This window comes from Spermophilus citellus (assembly GCF_964194105.1).
Source record: "Spermophilus citellus genome assembly, chromosome: 11".
NCBI lineage: Eukaryota > Metazoa > Chordata > Mammalia > Rodentia > Sciuridae > Spermophilus > Spermophilus citellus.
In genome coordinates, this window is record NC_138192.1 from 9,744,862 (window position 1) to 9,770,875 (window position 26,014).

The following is a 26,014-nucleotide window of genomic DNA, read 5'->3' on the forward strand; positions in this document are numbered from 1 at the left end:
GAGTTCCAAACACATCTATCAATATAGGAGAAAACAGAGTGAAACCTAAAAATTCAAACTGTTACTGGAAACAAACACTTCAACATAGAAGAACGAAATTTGGGGAACCAAGTCGCCTTAGTGTACTGATCATTACTTGAAAGTATCATCCAGTTTGGGTGAAAAAATATTTGCTGAGATTTCTGGAGATTCGTAATTTTAGGAAGCTTGGCAACCCCTTTCCATGAAAGTGTTTCCCGCCAGTAACTGCTTAGGGCTACATCAAGAGGAAACAAAACGTAGAGATAGAACGTGAAACTACTTTATTGTGTCAAGTTTCAAGAAGCTAGCACAAACCCTGTTGGATTTAGAGTTCCAAATACATCTATCAATATAGGAGAAAACAGAGTGAAACCTAAAAATTCAAACTGTTACTGGAAACGAACGCTTCAACATAGAAGAACGAAATTTGGGGAACCAAGTCGCCTTAGTGTACTGATCATTACCTGAAAGTATCATCCAGTTTGGGTGAAAAAATATTTGCTGAGATTTCTGGAGATTCGTAATTTTAGGAAGCTTGGCAACCCCTTTCCATGAAAGTGTTTCTCGCCAGTCACTGCTTAAGGCTACATCAAGAGGAAACAAAACATAGAGATAGAACGTGAAACTACTTTATTGTGTCAAGTTTCAAGAAGCTAGCACAAACCGTGTTGGATTTAGAGTTCCAAATACATCTATCAATATAGGAGAAAACAGAGTGAAACCTAAAAATTCAAACTGTTACTGGAAACGAACGCTTCAACATAGAAGAACGAAATTTGGGGAACCAAGTCGTCTTAGTGTACTGATCATTACCTGAAAGTATCATCCAGTTTGGGTGAAAAAATATTTGCTGAGATTTCTGGAGATTCGTAATTTTGGGAAGCCTGGCAACCCCTTTCCATGAAAGTGTTTCTCGCCAGTCACTGCTTAGGGCTACATCAAGAGGAAACAAAACATAGAGATAGAACGTGAAACTACTTTATTGTGTCAAGTTTCAAGAAGCTAGCACAAACCGTGTTGGATTTAGAGTTCCAAATACATCTATCAATATAGGAGAAAACAGAGTGAAACCTAAAAATTCAAAGTGTTACTGCAAACGAACGCTTCAACATAGAAGAACGAAATTTGGGGAACCAAGTCGCCTTAGTGTACTGATCATTACCGGAAAGTATCATTCAGTTTGGGTGAAAAAATATTTGCTGAGATTTCTGGAGATTCGTAATTTTAGGAAGCTTGGCAACCCCTTTCCATGAAAGTGTTTCTCGCCAGTTACTGCTTAGGGCTACATCAAGAGGAAACAAAACGTAGAGATAGAACGTGAAACTACTTTATTGTGTCAAGTTTCAAGAAGCTAGCACAAACCCTGTTGGATTTAGAGTTCCAAATACATCTATCAATATAGGAGAAAACAGAGTGAAACCTAAAAATTCAAACTGTTACTGGAAACGAACGCTTCAACATAGAAGAACGAAATTTGGGGAACCAAGTCGCCTTAGTGTACTGATCATTACCTGAAAGTATCATCCAGTTTGGGTGAAAAAATATTTGCTGAGATTTCTGGAGATTCGTAATTTTAGGAAGCTTGGCAACCCCTTTCCATGAAAGTGTTTCTCGCCAGTCACTGCTTAAGGCTACATCAAGAGGAAACAAAACATAGAGATAGAACGTGAAACTACTTTATTGTGTCATGTTTCAAGAAGCTAGCACAAACCGTGTTGGATTTAGAATTCCAAATACATCTATCAATATAGGAGAAAACAGAGTGAAACCTAAAAATTCAAACTGTTACTGGAAACGAACGCTTCAACATAGAAGAACGAAATTTGGGGAACCAAGTCGCCTTAGTGTACTGATCATTACCTGAAAGTATCATTCAGTTTGGGTGAAGAAATATTTGCTGAGATTTCTGGAGATTCGTAATTTTAGGAAGCTTGGCAACCCCTTTCCATGAAAGTGTTTCTCGCCAGTTACTGCTTAGGGCTACATCAAGAGGAAACAAAACGTAGAGATAGAACGTGAAACTACTTTATTGTGTCAAGTTTCAAGAAGCTAGCACAAACCCTGTTGGATTTAGAGTTCCAAATACATCTATCAATATAGGAGAAAACAGAGTGAAACCTAAAAATTCAAAGTGTTACTGGAAACGAACGCTTCAACATAGAAGAACGAAATTTGGGGAACCAAGTCGCCTTAGTGTACTGATCATTACCTGAAAGTATCATCCAGTTTGGGTGAAAAAATATTTGCTGAGATTTCTGGAGATTCGTAATTTTAGGAAGCTTGGCAACCCCTTTCCATGAAAGTGTTTCTCGCCAGTCACTGCTTAAGGCTACATCAAGAGGAAACAAAACATAGAGATAGAACGTGAAACTACTTTATTGTGTCATGTTTCAAGAAGCTAGCACAAACTGTGTTGGATTTAGAATTCCAAATACATCTATCAATATAGGAGAAAACAGAGTGAAACCTAAAAATTCAAACTGTTACTGGAAACGAACGCTTCAACATAGAAGAACGAAATTTGGGGAACCAAGTCGCCTTAGTGTACTGATCATTACCTGAAAGTATCATCCAGTTTGGGTGAAAAAATATTTGCTGAGATTTCTGGAGATTCGTAATTTTGGGAAGCTTGGCAACCCCTTTCCATGAAAGTGTTTCTCGCCAGTCACTGCATTGGACTACATCAAGAGGAAACAAAACATAGAGATAGAATGTGAAACTACTTTATTGTGTCATGTTTCAAGAAGCCAGCACAAAACGTGTTGGATTTAGAGTTCCAAATACATCTATCAATATAGGAGAAAACAGAGTGAAACCTAAAAATTCAAAGTGTTACTGCAAACGAACGCTTCAACATAGAAGAACGAAATTTGGGGAACCAAGTCGCCTTAGTGTACTGATCATTACCTGAAAGTATCATCCAGTTTGGGTGAAAAAATATTTGCTGAGATTTCTGGAGATTCGTAATTTTGGGAAGCCTGGCAACCCCTTTCCATGAAAGTGTTTCTCGCCAGTCACTGCTTAGGGCTACATCAAGAGGAAACAAAACATAGAGAGAGAACGTGAAACTACTTTATTGTGTCAAGTTTCAAGGAGCTAGCACAAACCCTGTTGGATTTAGAGTTCCAAATACATCTATCAATATAGGAGAAAACAGAGTGAAACCTAAAAATTCAAAGTGTTCCTGCAAACGAACGCTTCAACATAGAAGAACGAAATTTTGGGAACCAAGTCGCCTTAGTGTACTGATCATTACCTGAAAGTATCATTCAGTTTGGGTGAAAAAATATTTGCTGAGATTTCTGGAGATTCGTAATTTTAGGAAGCTTGGCAACCCCTTTCCATGAAAGTGTTTCTCGCCAGTTACTGCTTAGGGCTACATCAAGAGGAAACAAAACGTAGAGATAGAACGTGAAACTACTTTATTGTGTCAAGTTTCAAGAAGCTAGCACAAACACTGTTGGATTTAGAGTTCCAAATACATCTATCAATATAGGAGAAAACAGAGTGAAACCTAAAAATTCAAAGTGTTACTGGAAACGAACGCTTCAACATAGAAGAACGAAATTTGGGGAACCAAGTCGCCTTAGTGTACTGATCATTACCTGAAAGTATCATCTAGTTTGGGTGAAAAAATATTTGCTGAGATTTCTGGAGATTCGTAATTTTAGGAAGCTTGGCAACCCCTTTCCATGAAAGTGTTTCTCGCCAGTCACTGCTTAAGGCTACATCAAGAGGAAACAAAACATAGAGATAGAACGTGAAACTACTTTATTGTGTCAAGTTTCAAGAACCTAGCACAAACCGTGTTGGATTTAGAGTTCCAAACACATCTATCAATATAGGAGAAAACAGAGTGAAACCTAAAAATTCAAACTGTTACTGGAAACGAACGCTTCAACATAGAAGAACGAAATTTGGGGAACCAAGTCGCCTTAGTGTACTGATCATTACCTGAAAGTATCATCCAGTTTGGGTGAAAAAATATTTGCTGAGATTTCTGGAGATTCGTAATTTTGGGAAGCCTGGCAACCCCTTTCCATGAAAGTGTTTCTCGCCAGTCACTGCATTGGGCTACATCAAGAGGAAACAAAACGTAGAGATAGAACGTGAAACTACTTTATTGTGTCATGTTTCAAGAAGCTAGCACAAACCGTGTTGGATTTAGAGTTCCAAATACATCTATCAATATAAGAGAAAATAGAGTGAAACCTAAAAATTCAAACTGTTACTGGAAACGAACGCTTCAACATAGAAGAACGAAATTTGGGGAACCAAGTCGCCTTAGTGTACTGATCATTACCTGAAAGTATCATCCAGTTTGGGTGAAAAAATATTTGCTGAGATTTCTGGAGATTCGTAATTTTGGGAAGCCTGGCAACCCCTTTCTATGAAAGTGTTTCTCGCCAGTGACTGCATTGGGCTACATCAAGAGGAAACAAAACATAGAGATAGAACGTGAAACTACTTTATTGTGTCATGTTTCAAGAAGCTAGCACAAACCGTGTTGGATTTAGAGTTCCAAATACATCTATCAATATAGGAGAAAACAGAGTGAAACCTAAAAATTCAAACTGTTACTGGAAACGAACGCTTCAACATAGAAGAACGAAATTTGGGGAACCAAGTCGCCTTAGTGTACTGATCATTACCTGAAAGTATCATCCAGTTTGGGTGAAAAAATATTTGCTGAGATTTCTGGAGATTCGTAATTTTGGGAAGCCTGGCAACCTTTTTCCATGAAAGTGTTTCTCGCCAGTCACTGCATTGGGCTACATCAAGAGGAAACAAAACATAGAGATAGAACGTGAAACTACTTTATTGTGTCATGTTTCAAGAAGCCAGCACAAACCGTGTTGGATTTAGAGTTCCAAATACATCTATCAATATAGGAGAAAACAGAGTGAAACCTAAAAATTTAAAGTGTTACTGGAAACGAACGCTTCAACATAGAAGAACGAAATTTGGGGAACCAAGTCGCCTTAGTGTACTGATCATTACCTGAAAGTATCATCCAGTTTGGGTGAAAAAATATTTGCTGAGATTTCTGGATATTCGTAATTTTAGGAAGCTTGGCAACCACTTTCCATGAAAGTGTTTCCCGCCAGTAACTGCTTAGGGCTACATCAAGAGGAAACAAAACGTAGAGATAGAACGTGAAACTACTTTATTGTGTCAAGTTTCAAGAAGCTAGCACAAACCGTGTTGGATTTAGTGTTCCAAATACATCTATCAATATAGGAGAAAACAGAGTGAAACCTAAAAATTCAAACTGTTACTGGAAACGAACGCTTCAACATAGAAGAAGGAAATTTGGGGAACCAAGTCGCCTTAGTGTACTGATCATTACCTGAAAGTATCATTCAGTTTGGGTGAAAAAATATTTGCTGAGATTTCTGGAGATTCGTAATTTTAGGAAGCTTGGCAACCCCTTTCCATGAAAGTGTTTCTCGCCAGTTACTGCTTAGGGCTACATCAAGAGGAAACAAAACGTAGAGATAGAACGTGAAACTACTTTATTGTGTCAAGTTTCAAGAAGCTAGCACAAACCCTGTTGGATTTAGAGTTCCAAATACATCTATCAATATAGGAGAAAACAGAGTGAAACCTAAAAATTCAAACTGTTACTGGAAACGAACGCTTCAACATAGAAGAACGAAATTTGGGGAACCAAGTCGCCTTAGTGTACTGATCATTACCTGAAAGTATCATCCAGTTTGGGTGAAAAAATATTTGCTGAGATTTCTGGATATTCGTAATTTTAGGAAGCTTGGCAACCACTTTCCATGAAAGTGTTTCCCGCCAGTAACTGCTTAGGGCTACATCAAGAGGAAACAAAACGTAGAGATAGAACGTGAAACTACTTTATTGTGTCAAGTTTCAAGAAGCTAGCACAAACCGTGTTGGATTTAGTGTTCCAAATACATCTATCAATATAGGAGAAAACAGAGTGAAACCTAAAAATTCAAACTGTTACTGGAAACGAACGCTTCAACATAGAAGAAGGAAATTTGGGGAACCAAGTCGCCTTAGTGTACTGATCATTACCTGAAAGTATCATTCAGTTTGGGTGAAAAAATATTTGCTGAGATTTCTGGAGATTCGTAATTTTAGGAAGCTTGGCAACCCCTTTCCATGAAAGTGTTTCTCGCCAGTTACTGCTTAGGGCTACATCAAGAGGAAACAAAACGTAGAGATAGAACGTGAAACTACTTTATTGTGTCAAGTTTCAAGAAGCTAGCACAAACCCTGTTGGATTTAGAGTTCCAAATACATCTATCAATATAGGAGAAAACAGAGTGAAACCTAAAAATTCAAACTGTTACTGGAAACGAACGCTTCAACATAGAAGAACGAAATTTGGGGAACCAAGTCGCCTTAGTGTACTGATCATTACCTGAAAGTATCATCCAGTTTGGGTGAAAAAATATTTGCTGAGATTTCTGGAGATTCGTAATTTTGGGAAGCCTGGCAACCCCTTTCCGTGAAAGTGTTTCTCGCCAGTCACTGCTTAGGGCTACATCAAGAGGAAACAAAACATAGAGATAGAACATGAAACAACTTTATTGTGTCAAGTTTCAAGAAGATAGCACAAACCGTGTTGGATTTAGAATTCCAAATACATCTATCAATATAGGAGAAAACAGAGTGAAACCTAAAAATTCAAACTGTTACTGGAAACGAACGCTTCAACATAGAAGAACGAAATTTGGGGAACCAAGTCGCCTTAGTGTACTGATCATTACCTGAAAGTATCATCCAGTTTGGGTGAAAAAATATTTGCTGAGATTTCTGGAGATTCGTAATTTTGGGAAGCTTGGCAACCCCTTTCCATGAAAGTGTTTCTCGCCAGTCACTGCATTGGACTACATCAAGAGGAAACAAAACATAGAGATAGAATGTGAAACTACTTTATTGTGTCATGTTTCAAGAAGCCAGCACAAAACGTGTTGGATTTAGAGTTCCAAATACATCTATCAATATAGGAGAAAACAGAGTGAAACCTAAAAATTCAAAGTGTTACTGCAAACGAACGCTTCAACATAGAAGAACGAAATTTGGGGAACCAAGTCGCCTTAGTGTACTGATCATTACCTGAAAGTATCATCCAGTTTGGGTGAAAAAATATTTGCTGAGATTTCTGGAGATTCGTAATTTTGGGAAGCCTGGCAACCCCTTTCCATGAAAGTGTTTCTCGCCAGTCACTGCTTAGGGCTACATCAAGAGGAAACAAAACATAGAGATAGAACGTGAAACTACTTTATTGTGTCAAGTTTCAAGGAGCTAGCACAAACCCTGTTGGATTTAGAGTTCCAAATACATCTATCAATATAGGAGAAAACAGAGTGAAACCTAAAAATTCAAAGTGTTACTGCAAACGAACGCTTCAACATAGAAGAACGAAATTTTGGGAACCAAGTCGCCTTAGTGTACTGATCATTACCTGAAAGTATCATCCAGTTTGGGTGAAAAAATATTTGCTGAGATTTCTGGAGATTCGTAATTTTAGGAAGCTTGGCAACCCCTTTCCATGAAAGTGTTTCTCGCCAGTTACTGCTTAGGGCTACATCAAGAGGAAACAAAACGTAGAGATAGAACGTGAAACTACTTTATTGTGTCAAGTTTCAAGAAGCTAGCACAAACACTGTTGGATTTAGAGTTCCAAATACATCTATCAATATAGGAGAAAACAGAGTGAAACCTAAAAATTCAAAGTGTTACTGGAAACGAACGCTTCAACATAGAAGAACGAAATTTGGGGAACCAAGTCGCCTTAGTGTACTGATCATTACCTGAAAGTATCATCTAGTTTGGGTGAAAAAATATTTGCTGAGATTTCTGGAGATTCGTAATTTTAGGAAGCTTGGCAACCCCTTTCCATGAAAGTGTTTCTCGCCAGTCACTGCTTAAGGCTACATCAAGAGGAAACAAAACATAGAGATAGAACGTGAAACTACTTTATTGTGTCAAGTTTCAAGAACCTAGCACAAACCGTGTTGGATTTAGAGTTCCAAACACATCTATCAATATAGGAGAAAACAGAGTGAAACCTAAAAATTCAAACTGTTACTGGAAACGAACGCTTCAACATAGAAGAACGAAATTTGGGGAACCAAGTCGCCTTAGTGTACTGATCATTACCTGAAAGTATCATCCAGTTTGGGTGAAAAAATATTTGCTGAGATTTCTGGAGATTCGTAATTTTGGGAAGCCTGGCAACCCCTTTCCATGAAAGTGTTTCTCGCCAGTCACTGCATTGGGCTACATCAAGAGGAAACAAAACGTAGAGATAGAACGTGAAACTACTTTATTGTGTCATGTTTCAAGAAGCTAGCACAAACCGTGTTGGATTTAGAGTTCCAAATACATCTATCAATATAAGAGAAAATAGAGTGAAACCTAAAAATTCAAACTGTTACTGGAAACGAACGCTTCAACATAGAAGAACGAAATTTGGGGAACCAAGTCGCCTTAGTGTACTGATCATTACCTGAAAGTATCATCCAGTTTGGGTGAAAAAATATTTGCTGAGATTTCTGGAGATTCGTAATTTTGGGAAGCCTGGCAACCCCTTTCTATGAAAGTGTTTCTCGCCAGTGACTGCATTGGGCTACATCAAGAGGAAACAAAACATAGAGATAGAACGTGAAACTACTTTATTGTGTCATGTTTCAAGAAGCTAGCACAAACCGTGTTGGATTTAGAGTTCCAAATACATCTATCAATATAGGAGAAAACAGAGTGAAACCTAAAAATTCAAACTGTTACTGGAAACGAACGCTTCAACATAGAAGAACGAAATTTGGGGAACCAAGTCGCCTTAGTGTACTGATCATTACCTGAAAGTATCATCCAGTTTGGGTGAAAAAATATTTGCTGAGATTTCTGGAGATTCGTAATTTTGGGAAGCCTGGCAACCTTTTTCCATGAAAGTGTTTCTCGCCAGTCACTGCATTGGGCTACATCAAGAGGAAACAAAACATAGAGATAGAACGTGAAACTACTTTATTGTGTCATGTTTCAAGAAGCCAGCACAAACCGTGTTGGATTTAGAGTTCCAAATACATCTATCAATATAGGAGAAAACAGAGTGAAACCTAAAAATTTAAAGTGTTACTGGAAACGAACGCTTCAACATAGAAGAACGAAATTTGGGGAACCAAGTCGCCTTAGTGTACTGATCATTACCTGAAAGTATCATCCAGTTTGGGTGAAAAAATATTTGCTGAGATTTCTGGATATTCGTAATTTTAGGAAGCTTGGCAACCCCTTTCCATGAAAGTGTTTCCCGCCAGTAACTGCTTAGGGCTACATCAAGAGGAAACAAAACGTAGAGATAGAACGTGAAACTACTTTATTGTGTCAAGTTTCAAGAAGCTAGCACAAACCGTGTTGGATTTAGTGTTCCAAATACATCTATCAATATAGGAGAAAACAGAGTGAAACCTAAAAATTCAAACTGTTACTGGAAACGAACGCTTCAACATAGAAGAAGGAAATTTGGGGAACCAAGTCGCCTTAGTGTACTGATCATTACCTGAAAGTATCATTCAGTTTGGGTGAAAAAATATTTGCTGAGATTTCTGGAGATTCGTAATTTTAGGAAGCTTGGCAACCCCTTTCCATGAAAGTGTTTCTCGCCAGTTACTGCTTAGGGCTACATCAAGAGGAAACAAAACGTAGAGATAGAACGTGAAACTACTTTATTGTGTCAAGTTTCAAGAAGCTAGCACAAACCCTGTTGGATTTAGAGTTCCAAATACATCTATCAATATAGGAGAAAACAGAGTGAAACCTAAAAATTCAAACTGTTACTGGAAACGAACGCTTCAACATAGAAGAACGAAATTTGGGGAACCAAGTCGCCTTAGTGTACTGATCATTACCTGAAAGTATCATCCAGTTTGGGTGAAAAAATATTTGCTGAGATTTCTGGAGATTCGTAATTTTGGGAAGCCTGGCAACCCCTTTCCATGAAAGTGTTTCTCGCCAGTCACTGCTTAGGGCTACATCAAGAGGAAACAAAACATAGAGATAGAACGTGAAACTACTTTATTGTGTCAAGTTTCAAGAAGCTAGCACAAACCGTGTTGGATTTAGAGTTCCAAATACATCTATCAATATAGGAGAAAACAGAGTGAAACCTAAAAATTCAAAGTATTACTGCAAACGAACGCTTCAACATAGAAGAACAAAATTTGGGGAACCAAGTCGCCTTAGGGTACTGATCATTACCTGAAAGTATCATCCAGTTTGGGTGAAAAAATATTTGCTGAGATTTCTGGAGATTCGTAATTTTAGGAAGCTTGGCAACCCCTTTCCATGAAAGTGTTTCCTGCCAGTAACTGCTTAGGGCTACATCAAGAGGAAACAAAACGTAGAGATAGAACGTGAAACTACTTTATTGTGTCAAGTTTCAAGAAGCTAGCACAAACCGTGTTGGATTTAGAGTTCCAAATACATCTATCAATATAGGAGAAAACAGAGTGAAAACTAAAAATTCAAACTGTTACTGGAAACGAACGCTTCAACATAGAAGAACGAAATTTGGGGAACCAAGTCGCCTTAGTGTACTGATCATTACCTGAAAGTATCATCCAGTATGGGTGAAAAAATATTTGCTGAGATTTCTGGAGATTCGTAATTTTGGGAAGCCTGGCAACCCCTTTCCGTGAAAGTGTTTCTCGCCAGTCACTGCTTAGGGCTACATCAAGAGGAAACAAAACATAGAGATAGAACGTGAAACAACTTTATTGTGTCAAGTTTCAAGAAGATAGCACAAACCGTGTTGGATTTAGAATTCCAAATACATCTATCAATATAGGAGAAAACAGAGTGAAACCTAAAAATTCAAAGTGTTACTGCAAACGAACGCTTCAACATAGAAGAACGAAATTTGGGGAACCAAGTCGCCTTAGTGTACTGATCATTACCTGAAAGTATCATTCAGTTTGGGTGAAAAAATATTTGCTGAGATTTCTGGAGATTCGTAATTTTAGGAAGCTTGGCAACCCCTTTCCATGAAAGTGTTTCTCGCCAGTTACTGCTTAGGGCTACATCAAGAGGAAACAAAACGTAGAGATAGAACGTGAAACTACTTTATTGTGTCAAGTTTCAAGAAGCTAGCACAAACACTGTTGGATTTAGAGTTCCAAATACATCTATCAATATAGGAGAAAACAGAGTGAAACCTAAAAATTCAAAGTGTTACTGGAAACGAACGCTTCAACATAGAAGAACGAAATTTGGGGAACCAAGTCGCCTTAGTGTACTGATCATTACCTGAAAGTATCATCTAGTTTGGGTGAAAAAATATTTGCTGAGATTTCTGGAGATTCGTAATTTTAGGAAGCTTGGCAACCCCTTTCCATGAAAGTGTTTCTCGCCAGTCACTGCTTAAGGCTACATCAAGAGGAAACAAAACATAGAGATAGAACGTGAAACTACATTATTGTGTCAAGTTTCAAGAACCTAGCACAAACCGTGTTGGATTTAGAGTTCCAAACACATCTATCAATATAGGAGAAAACAGAGTGAAACCTAAAAATTCAAACTGTTACTGGAAACGAACGCTTCAACATAGAAGAACGAAATTTGGGGAACCAAGTCGCCTTAGTGTACTGATCATTACCTGAAAGTATCATCCAGTTTGGGTGAAAAAATATTTGCTGAGATTTCTGGAGATTCGTAATTTTGGGAAGCCTGGCAACCCCTTTCCATGAAAGTGTTTCTCGCCAGTCACTGCTTAGGGCTACATCAAGAGGAAACAAAACATAGAGATAGAACGTGAAACTACTTTATTGTGTCAAGTTTCAAGAAGCTAGCACAAACCGTGTTGGATTTAGAGTTCCAAATACATCTATCAATATAGGAGAAAACAGAGTGAAACCTAAAAATTCAAAGTGTTACTGCAAACGAACGCTTCAACATAGAAGAACGAAATTTGGGGAACCAAGTCGCCTTAGTGTACTGATCATTACCTGAAAGTATCATTCAGTTTGGGTGAAAAAATATTTGCTGAGATTTCTGGAGATTCGTAATTTTAGGAAGCTTGGCAACCCCTTTCCATGAAAGTGTTTCTCGCCAGTTACTGCTTAGGGCTACATCAAGAGGAAACAAAACGTAGAGATAGAACGTGAAACTACTTTATTGTGTCAAGTTTCAAGAAGCTAGCACAAACCCTGTTGGATTTAGAGTTCCAAATACATCTATCAATATAGGAGAAAACAGAGTGAAACCTAAAAATTCAAAGTGTTATGGAAACGAACGCTTCAACATAGAAGAACGAAATTTGGGGAACCAAGTCGCCTTAGTGTACTGATCATTACCTGAAAGTATCATCCAGTTTGGGTGAAAAAATATTTGCTGAGATTTCTGGAGATTCGTAATTTTAGGAAGCTTGGCAACCCCTTTCCATGAAAGTGTTTCTCGCCAGTCACTGCTTAAGGCTACATCAAGAGGAAACAAAACATAGAGATAGAACGTGAAACTACTTTATTGTGTCATGTTTCAAGAAGCTAGCACAAACCGTGTTGGATTTAGAGTTCCAAATACATCTATCAATATAGGAGAAAACAGAGTGAAACCTAAAAATTCAAACTGTTACTGGAAACGAACGCTTCAACATAGAAGAACAAAATTTGGGGAACCATGTCGCCTTAGTGTACTGATCATTACCTGAAAGTATCATCCAGTTTGGGTGAAAAAATATTTGCTGAGATTTCTGGAGATTCGTAATTTTGGGAAGCTTGGCAACCCCTTTCCATGAAAGTGTTTCTCGCCAGTCACTGCATTGGACTACATCAAGAGGAAACAAAACATAGAGATAGAATGTGAAACTACTTTATTGTGTCATGTTTCAAGAAGCCTGCACAAACCGTGTTGGATTTAGAGTTCCAAATACATCTATCAATATAGGAGAAAACAGAGTGAAACCTAAAAATTCAAAGTGTTACTGCAAACGAACGCTTCAACATAGAAGAACGAAATTTGGGGAACCAAGTCGCCTTAGTGTACTGATCATTACCTGAAAGTATCATTCAGTTTGGGTGAAAAAATATTTGCTGAGATTTCTGGAGATTCGTAATTTTAGGAAGCTTGGCAACCCCTTTCCATGAAAGTGTTTCTCGCCAGTTACTGCTTAGGGCTACATCAAGAGGAAACAAAACGTAGAGATAGAACGTGAAACTACTTTATTGTGTCAAGTTTCAAGAAGCTAGCACAAACACTGTTGGATTTAGAGTTCCAAATACATCTATCAATATAGGAGAAAACAGAGTGAAACCTAAAAATTCAAAGTGTTACTGGAAACGAACGCTTCAACATAGAAGAACGAAATTTGGGGAACCAAGTCGCCTTAGTGTACTGATCATTACCTGAAAGTATCATCTAGTTTGGGTGAAAAAATATTTGCTGAGATTTCTGGAGATTCGTAATTTTAGGAAGCTTGGCAACCCCTTTCCATGAAAGTGTTTCTCGCCAGTCACTGCTTAAGGCTACATCAAGAGGAAACAAAACATAGAGATAGAACGTGAAACTACTTTATTGTGTGAAGTTTCAAGAACCTAGCACAAACCGTGTTGGATTTAGAGTTCCAAACACATCTATCAATATAGGAGAAAACAGAGTGAAACCTAAAAATTCAAACTGTTACTGGAAACGAACGCTTCAACATAGAAGAAGGAAATTTGGGGAACCAAGTCGCCTTAGTGTACTGATCATTACCTGAAAGTATCATCCAGTTTGGGTGAAAAAATATTTGCTGAGATTTCTGGAGATTCGTAATTTTGGGAAGCCTGGCAACCCCTTTCCATGAAAGTGTTTCTCGCCAGTCATTGCATTGGGCTACATCAAGAGGAAACAAAACGTAGAGATAGAACGTGAAACTACTTTATTGTGTCATGTTTCAAGAAGCTAGCACAAACCGTGTTGGATTTAGAGTTCCAAATACATCTATCAATATAAGAGAAAACAGAGTGAAACCTAAAAATTCAAACTGTTACTGGAAACGAACGCTTCAACATAGAAGAACAAAATTTGTGGAACCAAGTCGCCTTAGTGTACTGATCATTACCTGAAAGTATCATCCAGTTTGGGTGAAAAAATATTTGCTGAGATTTCTGGAGATTCGTAATTTTGGGAAGCCTGGCAACCCCTTTCTATGAAAGTGTTTCTCGCCAGTGACTGCATTGGGCTACATCAAGAGGAAACAAAACATAGAGATAGAACGTGAAACTACTTTATTGTGTCATGTTTCAAGAAGCTAGCACAAACCGTGTTGGATTTAGAGTTCCAAATACATCTATCAATATAGGAGAAAACAGAGTGAAACCTAAAAATTCAAACTGTTACTGCAAACGAACGCTTCAACATAGAAGAACGAAATTTGGGGAACCAAGTCGCCTTAGTGTACTGATCATTACCTGAAAGTATCATCCAGTTTGGGTGAAAAAATATTTGCTGAGATTTCTGGAGATTCGTAATTTTGGGAAGCCTGGCAACCTTTTTCCATGAAAGTGTTTCTCGCCAGTCACTGCATTGGGCTACATCAAGAGGAAACAAAACATAGAGATAGAACGTGAAACTACTTTATTGTGTCATGTTTCAAGAAGCCAGCACAAACCGTGTTGGATTTAGAGTTCCAAATACATCTATCAATATAGGAGAAAACAGAGTGAAACCTAAAAATTTAAAGTGTTACTGGAAACGAACGCTTCAACATAGAAGAACGAAATTTGGGGAACCAAGTCGCCTTAGTGTACTGATCATTACCTGAAAGTATCATCCAGTTTGGGTGAAAAAATATTTGCTGAGATTTCTGGATATTCGTAATTTTAGGAAGCTTGGCAACCCCTTTCCATGAAAGTGTTTCCCGCCAGTAACTGCTTAGGGCTACATCAAGAGGAAACAAAACGTAGAGATAGAACGTGAAACTACTTTATTGTGTCAAGTTTCAAGAAGCTAGCACAAACCGTGTTGGATTTAGTGTTCCAAATACATCTATCAATATAGGAGAAAACAGAGTGAAACCTAAAAATTCAAACTGTTACTGGAAACGAACGCTTCAACATAGAAGAACGAAATTTGGGGAACCAAGTCGCCTTAGTGTACTGATCATTACCTGAAAGTATCATTCAGTTTGGGTGAAAAAATATTTGCTGAGATTTCTGGAGATTCGTAATTTTAGGAAGCTTGGCAACCCCTTTCCATGAAAGTGTTTCTCGCCAGTTACTGCTTAGGGCTACATCAAGAGGAAACAAAACGTAGAGATAGAACGTGAAACTACTTTATTGTGTCAAGTTTCAAGAAGCTAGCACAAACCCTGTTGGATTTAGAGTTCCAAATACATCTATCAATATAGGAGAAAACAGAGTGAAACCTAAAAATTCAAAGTGTTACTGGAAACGAACGCTTCAACATAGAAGAACGAAATTTGGGGAACCAAGTCGCCTTAGTGTACTGATCATTACCTGAAAGTATCATCCAGTTTGGGTGAAAAAATATTTGCTGAGATTTCTGGAGATTCGTAATTTTAGGAAGCTTGGCAACCCCTTTCCATGAAAGTGTTTCTCGCCAGTCACTGCTTAAGGCTACATCAAGAGGAAACAAAACATAGAGATAGATCGTGAAACTACTTTATTGTGTCAAGTTTCAAGAACCTAGCACAAACCGTGTTGGATTTAGAGTTCCAAACACATCTATCAATATAGGAGAAAACAGAGTGAAACCTAAAAATTCAAACTGTTACTGGAAACGAACGCTTCAACATAGAAGAACGAAATTTGGGGAACCAAGTCGCCTTAGTGTACTGATCATTACCTGAAAGTATCATCCAGTTTGGGTGAAAAAATATTTGCTGAGATTTCTGGAGCTTGGAATTTTGGGAAGCCTGGCAACCCCTTTCCATGAAAGTGTTTCTCGCCAGTCACTGCATTGGGCTACATCAAGAGGAAACAAAACATAGAGATAGAACGTGAAACTACTTTATTGTGTCATGTTTCAAGAAGCTAGCACAAACCGTGTTGGATTTAGAGTTCCAAATACATCTATCAATATAGGAGAAAACAGAGTGAAACCTAAAAATTCAAACTGTTACTGGAAACGAACGCTTCAACATAGAAGAACGAAATTTGGGGAACCAAGTCGCCTTAGTGTACTGATCATTACCTGAAAGTATCATCCAGTTTGGGTGAAAAAATATTTGCTGAGATTTCTGGAGATTCGTAATTTTGGGAAGCTTGGCAACCCCTTTCCATGAAAGTGTTTCTCGCCAGTCACTGCATTGGATTACATCAAGAGGAAACAAAACATAGAGATAGAATGTGAAACTACTTTATTGTGTCATGTTTCAAGAAGCCAGCACAAACCGTGTTGGATTTAGAGTTCCAAATACATCTATCAATATAGGAGAAAACAGAGTGAAACCTAAAAATTCAAAGTGTTACTGGAAACGATCGCTTCAACATAGAAGAACGAAATTTGGGGAACCAAGTCGCCTTAGTGTACTGATCATTACCTGAAAGTGTCATCCAGTTTGGGTGAAAAAATATTTGCTGAGATTTCTGGAGATTCGTAATTTTAGGAAGATTGGCAACCCCTTTCCATGAAAGTGTTTCCCGCCAGTAACTGCTTAGGGCTACATCAAGAGGAAACAAAACGTAGAGATAGAACGTGAAACTACTTTATTGTGTCAAGTTTCAAGAAGCTAGCACAAACCGTGTTGGATTTAGAGTTCCAAATACATCTATCAATATAGGAGAAAACAGAGTGAAACCTAAAAATTCAAACTGTTACTGGAAACGAACGCTTCAACATAGAAGAACGAAATTTGGGGAACCAAGTCGCCTTAGTGTACTGATCATTACCTGAAAGTATCATCCAGTTTGGGTGAAAAAATATTTGCTGAGATTTCTGGAGATTCGTAATTTTGGGAAGCCTGGCAACCCCTTTCCATGAAAGTGTTTCTCGCCAGTCACTGCTTAGGGCTACATCAAGAGGAAACAAAACATAGAGATAGAACGTGAAACAACTTTATTGTGTCAAGTTTCAAGAAGCTAGCACAAACCGTGTTGGATTTAGAGTTCCAAATACATCTATCAATATAGGAGAAAACAGAGTGAAACCTAAAAATTCAAAGTGTTACTGCAAACGAACGCTTCAACATAGAAGAACGAAATTTGGGGAACCAAGTCGCCTTAGTGTACTGATCATTACCTGAAAGTATCATTCAGTTTGGGTGAAAAAATATTTGCTGAGATTTCTGGAGATTCGTAATTTTAGGAAGCTTGGCAACCCCTTTCCATGAAAGTGTTTCTCGCCAGTTACTGCTTAGGGCTACATCAAGAGGAAACAAAACGTAGAGATAGAACTTGAAACTACTTTATTGTGTCAAGTTTCAAGAAGCTAGCACAAACACTGTTGGATTTAGAGTTCCAAATACATCTATCAATATAGGAGAAAACAGAGTGAAACCTAAAAATTCAAAGTGTTACTGGAAACGAACGCTTCAACATAGAAGAACGAAATTTGGGGAACCAAGTCGCCTTAGTGTACTGATCATTACCTGAAAGTATCATCTAGTTTGGGAGAAAAAATATTTGCTGAGATTTCTGGAGATTCGTAATTTTAGGAAGCTTGGCAACCCCTTTCCATGAAAGTGTTTCTCGCCAGTCACTGCTTAAGGCTACATCAAGAGGAAACAAAACATAGAGATAGAACGTGAAACTACTTTATTGTGTCAAGTTTCAAGAAGCTAGCACAAACCGTGTTGGATTTAGAGTTCCAAATACATCTATCAATATAGGAGAAAACAGAGTGAAACCTAAAAATTCAAACTGTTACTGGAAACGAACGCTTCAACATAGAAGAACGAAATTTGGGGAACCAAGTCGTCTTAGTGTACTGATCATTACCTGAAAGTATCATCCAGTTTGGGTGAAAAAATATTTGCTGAGATTTCTGGAGATTCGTAATTTTGGGAAGCCTGGCAACCCCTTTCCATGAAAGTGTTTCTCGCCAGTCACTGCTTAGGGCTACATCAAGAGGAAACAAAACATAGAGATAGAACGTGAAACTACTTTATTGTGTCAAGTTTCAAGAAGCTAGCACAAACCGTGTTGGATTTAGAGTTCCAAATACATCTATCAATATAGGAGAAAACAGAGTGAAACCTAAAAATTCAAAGTGTTACTGCAAACGAACGCTTCAACATAGAAGAACGAAATTTGGGGAACCAAGTCGCCTTAGTGTACTGATCATTACCTGAAAGTATCATTCAGTTTGGGTGAAAAAATATTTGCTGAGATTTCTGGAGATTCGTAATTTTAGGAAGCTTGGCAACCCCTTTCCATGAAAGTGTTTCTCGCCAGTTACTGCTTAGGGCTACATCAAGAGGAAACAAAACGTAGAGATAGAACGTGAAACTACTTTATTGTGTCAAGTTTCAAGAAGCTAGCACAAACCCTGTTGGATTTAGAGTTCCAAATACATCTATCAATATAGGAGAAAACAGAGTGAAACCTAAAAATTCAAACTGTTACTGGAAACGAACGCTTCAACATAGAAGAACGAAATTTGGGGAACCAAGTCGCCTTAGTGTACTGATCATTACCTGAAAGTATCATCCAGTTTGGGTGAAAAAATATTTGCTGAGATTTCTGGAGATTCGTAATTTTGGGAAGCCTGGCAACCCCTTTCCATGAAAGTGTTTCTCGCCAGTCACTGCTTAGGGCTACATCAAGAGGAAACAAAACATAGAGATAGAACGTGAAACTACTTTATTGTGTCAAGTTTCAAGAAGCTAGCACAAACCGTGTTGGATTTAGAGTTCCAAATACATCTATCAATATAGGAGAAAACAGAGTGAAACCTAAAAATTCAAAGTGTTACTGCAAACGAACGCTTCAACATAGAAGAACGAAATTTGGGGAACCAAGTCGCCTTAGTGTACTGATCATTACCTGAAAGTATCATCCAGTTTGGGTGAAAAAATATTTGCTGAGATTTCTGGAGATTCGTAATTTTGGGAAGCCTGGCAACCCCTTTCCATGAAAGTGTTTCTCGCCAGTCACTGCTTAGGGCTACATCAAGAGGAAACAAAACATAGAGATAGAACGTGAAACAACTTTATTGTGTCAAGTTTCAAGAAGCTAGCACAAACCGTGTTGGATTTAGAGTTCCAAATACATCTATCAATATAGGAGAAAACAGAGTGAAACCTAAAAATTCAAAGTGTTACTGCAAACGAACGCTTCAACATAGAAGAACGAAATTTGGGGAACCAAGTCGCCTTAGTGTACTGATCATTACCTGAAAGTATCATTCAGTTTGGGTGAAAAAATATTTGCTGAGATTTCTGGAGATTCGTAATTTTAGGAAGCTTGGCAACCCCTTTCCATGAAAGTGTTTCTCGCCAGTTACTGCTTAGGGCTACATCAAGAGGAAACAAAACGTAGAGATAGAACTTGAAACTACTTTATTGTGTCAAGTTTCAAGAAGCTAGCACAAACACTGTTGGATTTAGAGTTCCAAATACATCTATCAATATAGGAGAAAACAGAGTGAAACCTAAAAATTCAAAGTGTTACTGGAAACGAACGCTTCAACATAGAAGAACGAAATTTGGGGAACCAAGTCGCCTTAGTGTACTGATCATTACCTGAAAGTATCATCTAGTTTGGGTGAAAAAATATTTGCTGAGATTTCTGGAGATTCGTAATTTTAGGAAGCTTGGCAACCCCTTTCCATGAAAGTGTTTCTCGCCAGTCACTGCTTAAGGCTACATCAAGAGGAAACAAAACATAGAGATAGAACGTGAAACTACTTTATTGTGTCAAGTTTCAAGAAGCTAGCACAAACCGTGTTGGATTTAGAGTTCCAAATACATCTATCAATATAGGAGAAAACAGAGTGAAACCTAAAAATTCAAACTGTTACTGGAAACGAACGCTTCAACATAGAAGAACGAAATTTGGGGAACCAAGTCGTCTTAGTGTACTGATCATTACCTGAAAGTATCATCCAGTTTGGGTGAAAAAATATTTGCTGAGATTTCTGGAGATTCGTAATTTTGGGAAGCCTGGCAACCCCTTTCCATGAAAGTGTTTCTCGCCAGTCACTGCTTAGGGCTACATCAAGAGGAAACAAAACATAGAGATAGAACGTGAAACTACTTTATTGTGTCAAGTTTCAAGAAGCTAGCACAAACCGTGTTGGATTTAGAGTTCCAAATACATCTATCAATATAGGAGAAAACAGAGTGAAACCTAAAAATTCAAAGTGTTACTGCAAACGAACGCTTCAACATAGAAGAACGAAATTTGGGGAACCAAGTCGCCTTAGTGTACTGATCATTACCTGAAAGTATCATTCAGTTTGAGTGAAAAAATATTTGCTGAGATTTCTGGAGATTCGTAATTTTAGGAAGCTTGGCAACCCCTTTCCATGAAAGTGTTTCTCGCCAGTTACTGCTTAGGGCTACATCAAGAGGAAACAAAACGTAGAGATAGAACGTGAAACTACTTTATTGTGTCAAGTTTCAAGAAGCTAGCACAAACCCTGTTGGATTTAGAGTTCCAAATACATCTATCAATATAGGAGAAAACAGAGTGAAACCTAAAAATTCAAAGTGTTACTGCAAACGAACGCTTCAACATAGAAGAACGAAATTTGGGGAACCAAGTCGCCTTAGTGTACTGATCATTACCTGAAAGTATCATCCAGTTTGGGTGAAAAAATATTTGCTGAGATTTCTGGAGATTCGTAATTTTAGGAAGCTTGGCAACCCCTTTCCATGAAAGTGTTTCCCGCCAGTAACTGCTTAGGGCTACATCAAGAGGAAACAAAACGTAGAGATAGAACGTGAAACTACTTTATTGTGTCAAGTTTCAAGAAGCTAGCACAAACCCTGTTGGATTTAGAGTTCCAAATACATCTATCAATATAGGAGAAAACAGAGTGAAACCTAAAAATTCAAACTGTTACTGGAAACGAACGCTTCAACATAGAAGAACGAAATTTGGGGAACCAAGTCGCCTTAGTGTACTGATCATTACCTGAAAGTATCATCCAGTTTGGGTGAAAAAATATTTGCTGAGATTTCTGGAGATTCGTAATTTTGGGAAGCCTGGCAACCCCTTTCCATGAAAGTGTTTCTCGCCAGTCACTGCTTAGGGCTACATCAAGAGGAAACAAAACATAGAGATAGAACGTGAAACTACTTTATTGTGTCAAGTTTCAAGAAGCTAGCACAAACCGTGTTGGATTTAGAGTTCCAAATACATCTATCAATATAGGAGAAAACAGAGTGAAACCTAAAAATTCAAAGTGTTACTGCAAACGAACGCTTCAACATAGAAGAACGAAATTTGGGGAACCAAGTCGCCTTAGTGTACTGATCATTACCTGAAAGTATCATCTAGTTTGGGTGAAAAAATATTTGCTGAGATTTCTGGAGATTCGTAATTTTAGGAAGCTTGGCAACCCCTTTCCATGAAAGTGTTTCTCGCCAGTCACTGCTTAAGGCTACATCAAGAGGAAACAAAACATAGAGATAGAACGTGAAACTACTTTATTGTGTCAAGTTTCAAGAACCTAGCACAAACCGTGTTGGATTTAGAGTTCCAAACACATCTATCAATATAGGAGAAAACAGAGTGAAACCTAAAAATTCAAACTGTTACTGGAAACGAACGCTTCAACATAGAAGAACGAAATTTGGGGAACCAAGTCGCCTTAGTGTACTGATCATTACCTGAAAGTATCATCCAGTTTGGGTGAAAAAATATTTGCTGAGATTTCTGGAGATTCGTAATTTTGGGAAGCCTGGCAACCCCTTTCCATGAAAGTGTTTCTCGCCAGTCACTGCATTGGGCTACATCAAGAGGAAACAAAACGTAGAGATAGAACGTGAAACTACTTTATTGTGTCATGTTTCAAGAAGCTAGCACAAACCGTGTTGGATTTAGAGTTCCAAATACATCTATCAATATAGGAGAAAACAGAGTGAAACCTAAAAATTCAAACTGTTACTGGAAACGAACGCTTCAACATAGAAGAACGAAATTTGGGGAACCAAGTCGCCTTAGTGTACTGATCATTACCTGAAAGTATCATCCAGTTTGGGTGAAAAAATATTTGCTGAGATTTCTGGAGATTCGTAATTTTGGGAAGCCTGGCAACCCCTTTCCATGAAAGTGTTTCTCGCCAGTCACTGCTTAGGGCTACATCAAGAGGAAACAAAACATAGAGATAGAACGTGAAACTACTTTATTGTGTCAAGTTTCAAGAAGCTAGCACAAACCGTGTTGGATTTAGAGTTCCAAATACATCTATCAATATAGGAGAAAACAGAGTGAAACCTAAAAATTCAAAGTGTTACTGCAAACGAACGCTTCAACATAGAAGAACGAAATTTGGGGAACCAAGTCGCCTTAGTGTACTGATCATTACCTGAAAGTATCATTCAGTTTGGGTGAAAAAATATTTGCTGAGATTTCTGGAGATTCGTAATTTTAGGAAGCTTGGCAACCCCTTTCCATGAAAGTGTTTCTCGCCAGTTACTGCTTAGGGCTACATCAAGAGGAAACAAAACGTAGAGATAGAACGTGAAACTACTTTATTGTGTCAAGTTTCAAGAAGCTAGCACAAACCCTGTTGGATTTAGAGTTCCAAATACATCTATCAATATAGGAGAAAACAGAGTGAAACCTAAAAATTCAAAGTGTTACTGGAAACGAACGCTTCAACATAGAAGAACGAAATTTGGGGAACCAAGTCGCCTTAGTGTACTGATCATTACCTGAAAGTATCATCCAGTTTGGGTGAAAAAATATTTGCTGAGATTTCTGGAGATTCGTAATTTTAGGAAGCTTGGCAACCCCTTTCCATGAAAGTGTTTCTCGCCAGTCACTGCTTAAGGCTACATCAAGAGGAAACAAAACATAGAGATAGAACGTGAAACTACTTTATTGTGTCAAGTTTCAAGAACCTAGCACAAACCGTGTTGGATTTAGAGTTCCAAACACATCTATCAATGTAGGAGAAAACAGAGTGAAACCTAAAAATTCAAACTGTTACTGGAAACGAACGCTTCAACATAGAAGAACGAAATTTGGGGAACCAAGTCGCCTTAGTGTACTGATCATTACCTGAAAGTATCATCCAGTTTGGGTGAAAAAATATTTGCTGAGATTTCTGGAGATTCGTAATTTTGGGAAGCCTGGCAACCCCTTTCCATGAAAGTGTTTCTCGCCAGTCACTGCATTGGGCTACATCAAGAGGAAACAAAACATAGAGATAGAACGTGAAACTACTTTATTGTGTCATGTTTCAAGAAGCTAGCACAAACCGTGTTGGATTTAGAGTTCCAAATACATCTATCAATATAGGAGAAAACAGAGTGAAACCTAAAAATTCAAACTGTTACTGGAAACGAACGCTTCAACATAGAAGAACGAAATTTGGGGAACCAAGTCGCCTTAGTGTACTGATCATTACCTGAAAGTATCATCCAGTTTGGGTGAAAAAATATTTGCTGAGATTTCTGGAGATTCGTAATTGTGGGAAGCTTGGCAACCCCTTTCCATGAAAGTGTTTCTCGCCAGTCACTGCATTGGACTACATCAAGAGGAAACAAAACATAGAGATAGAATGTGAAACTACTTTATTGTGTCATGTTTCAAGAAGCCAGCACAAACCGTGTTGGATTTAGAGTTCCAAATACATCTATCAATATAGGAGAAAACAGAGTGAAACCTAAAAATTCAAAGTGTTACTGCAAACGAACGCTTCAACATAGAAGAACGAAATTTGGGGAACCAAGTCGCCTTAGTGTACTGATCATTACCTGAAAGTATCATCCAGTTTGGGTGAAAAAATATTTGCTGAGATTTCTGGAGATTCGTAATTTTGGGAAGCCTGGCAACCCCTTTCCATGAAAGTGTTTCTCGCCAGTCACTGCTTAGGGCTACATCAAGAGGAAACAAAACATAGAGATAGAACCTGAAACTACTTTATTGTGTCAAGTTTCAAGGAGCTAGCACAAACCGTGTTGGATTTAGAGTTCCAAATACATCTATCAATATAGGAGAAAACAGAGTGAAACCTAAAAATTCAAAGTGTTACTGCAAACGAACGCTTCAACATAGAAGAACGAAATTTGGGGAACCAAGTCGCCTTAGTGTACTGATCATTACCTGAAAGTATCATTCAGTTTGGGTGAAAAAATATTTGCTGAGATTTCTGGAGATTCGTAATTTTAGGAAGCTTGGCAACCCCTTTCCATGAAAGTGTTTCTCGCCAGTTACTGCTTAGGGCTACATCAAGAGGAAACAAAACGTAGAGATAGAACGTGAAACTACTTTATTGTGTCAAGTTTCAAGAAGCTAGCACAAACACTGTTGGATTTAGAGTTCCAAATACATCTATCAATATAGGAGAAAACAGAGTGAAACCTAAAAATTCAAACTGTTACTGGAAACGAACGCTTCAACATAGAAGAACGAAATTTGGGGAACCAAGTCGCCTTAGTGTACTGATCATTACCTGAAAGTATCATCTAGTTTGGGTGAAAAAATATTTGCTGAGATTTCTGGAGATTCGTAATTTTAGGAAGCTTGGCAACCCCTTTCCATGAAAGTGTTTCTCGCCAGTCACTGCTTAAGGCTACATCAAGAGGAAACAAAACATAGAGATAGAACGTGAATCTACTTTATTGTGTCAAGTTTCAAGAACCTAGCACAAACCGTGTTGGATTTAGAGTTCCAAACACATCTATCAATATAGGAGAAAACAGAGTGAAACCTAAAAATTCAAACTGTTACTGGAAACGAACGCTTCAACATAGAAGAACGAAATTTGGGGAACCAAGTCGCCTTAGTGTACTGATCATTACCTGAAAGTATCATCCAGTTTGGGTGAAAAAATATTTGCTGAGATTTCTGGAGATTCGTAATTTTGGGAAGCCTGGCAACCCCTTTCCATGAAAGTGTTTCTCGCCAGTCACTGCTTAGGGCTACATCAAGAGGAAACAAAACATAGAGATAGAACGTGAAACTACTTTATTGTGTCAAGTTTCAAGAAGCTAGCACAAACCGTGTTGGATTTAGAGTTCCAAATACATCTATCAATATAGGAGAAAACAGAGTGAAACCTAAAAATTCAAAGTGTTACTGCAAACGAACGCTTCAACATAGAAGAACGAAATTTGGGGAACCAAGTCGCCTTAGTGTACTGATCATTACCTGAAAGTATCATTCAGTTTGGGTGAAAAAATATTTGCTGAGATTTCTGGAGATTCGTAATTTTAGGAAGCTTGGCAACCCCTTTCCATGAAAGTGTTTCTCGCCAGTTACTGCTTAGGGCTACATCAAGAGGAAACAAAACGTAGAGATAGAACGTGAAACTACTTTATTGTGTCAAGTTTCAAGAAGCTAGCACAAACCCTGTTGGATTTAGAGTTCCAAATACATCTATCAATATAGGAGAAAACAGAGTGAAACCTAAAAATTCAAAGTGTTACTGGAAACGAACGCTTCAACATAGAAGAACGAAATTTGGGGAACCAAGTCGCCTTAGTGTACTGATCATTACCTGAAAGTATCATCTAGTTTGGGTGAAAAAATATTTGCTGAGATTTCTGGAGATTCGTAATTTTAGGAAGCTTGGCAACCCCTTTCCATGAAAGTGTTTCTCGCCAGTTACTGCTTAGGGCTACATCAAGAGGAAACAAAACGTAGAGATAGAACGTGAAACTACTTTACTGTGTCAAGTTTCAAGAAGCTAGCACAAACACTGTTGGATTTAGAGTTCCAAATACATCTATCAATATAGGAGAAAACAGAGTGAAACCTAAAAATTCAAAGTGTTACTGGAAACGAACGCTTCAACATAGAAGAACGAAATTTTTGGAACCAAGTCGCCTTAGTGTACTGATCATTACCTGAAAGTATCATCTAGTTTGGGTGAAAAAATATTTGCTGAGATTTCTGGAGAT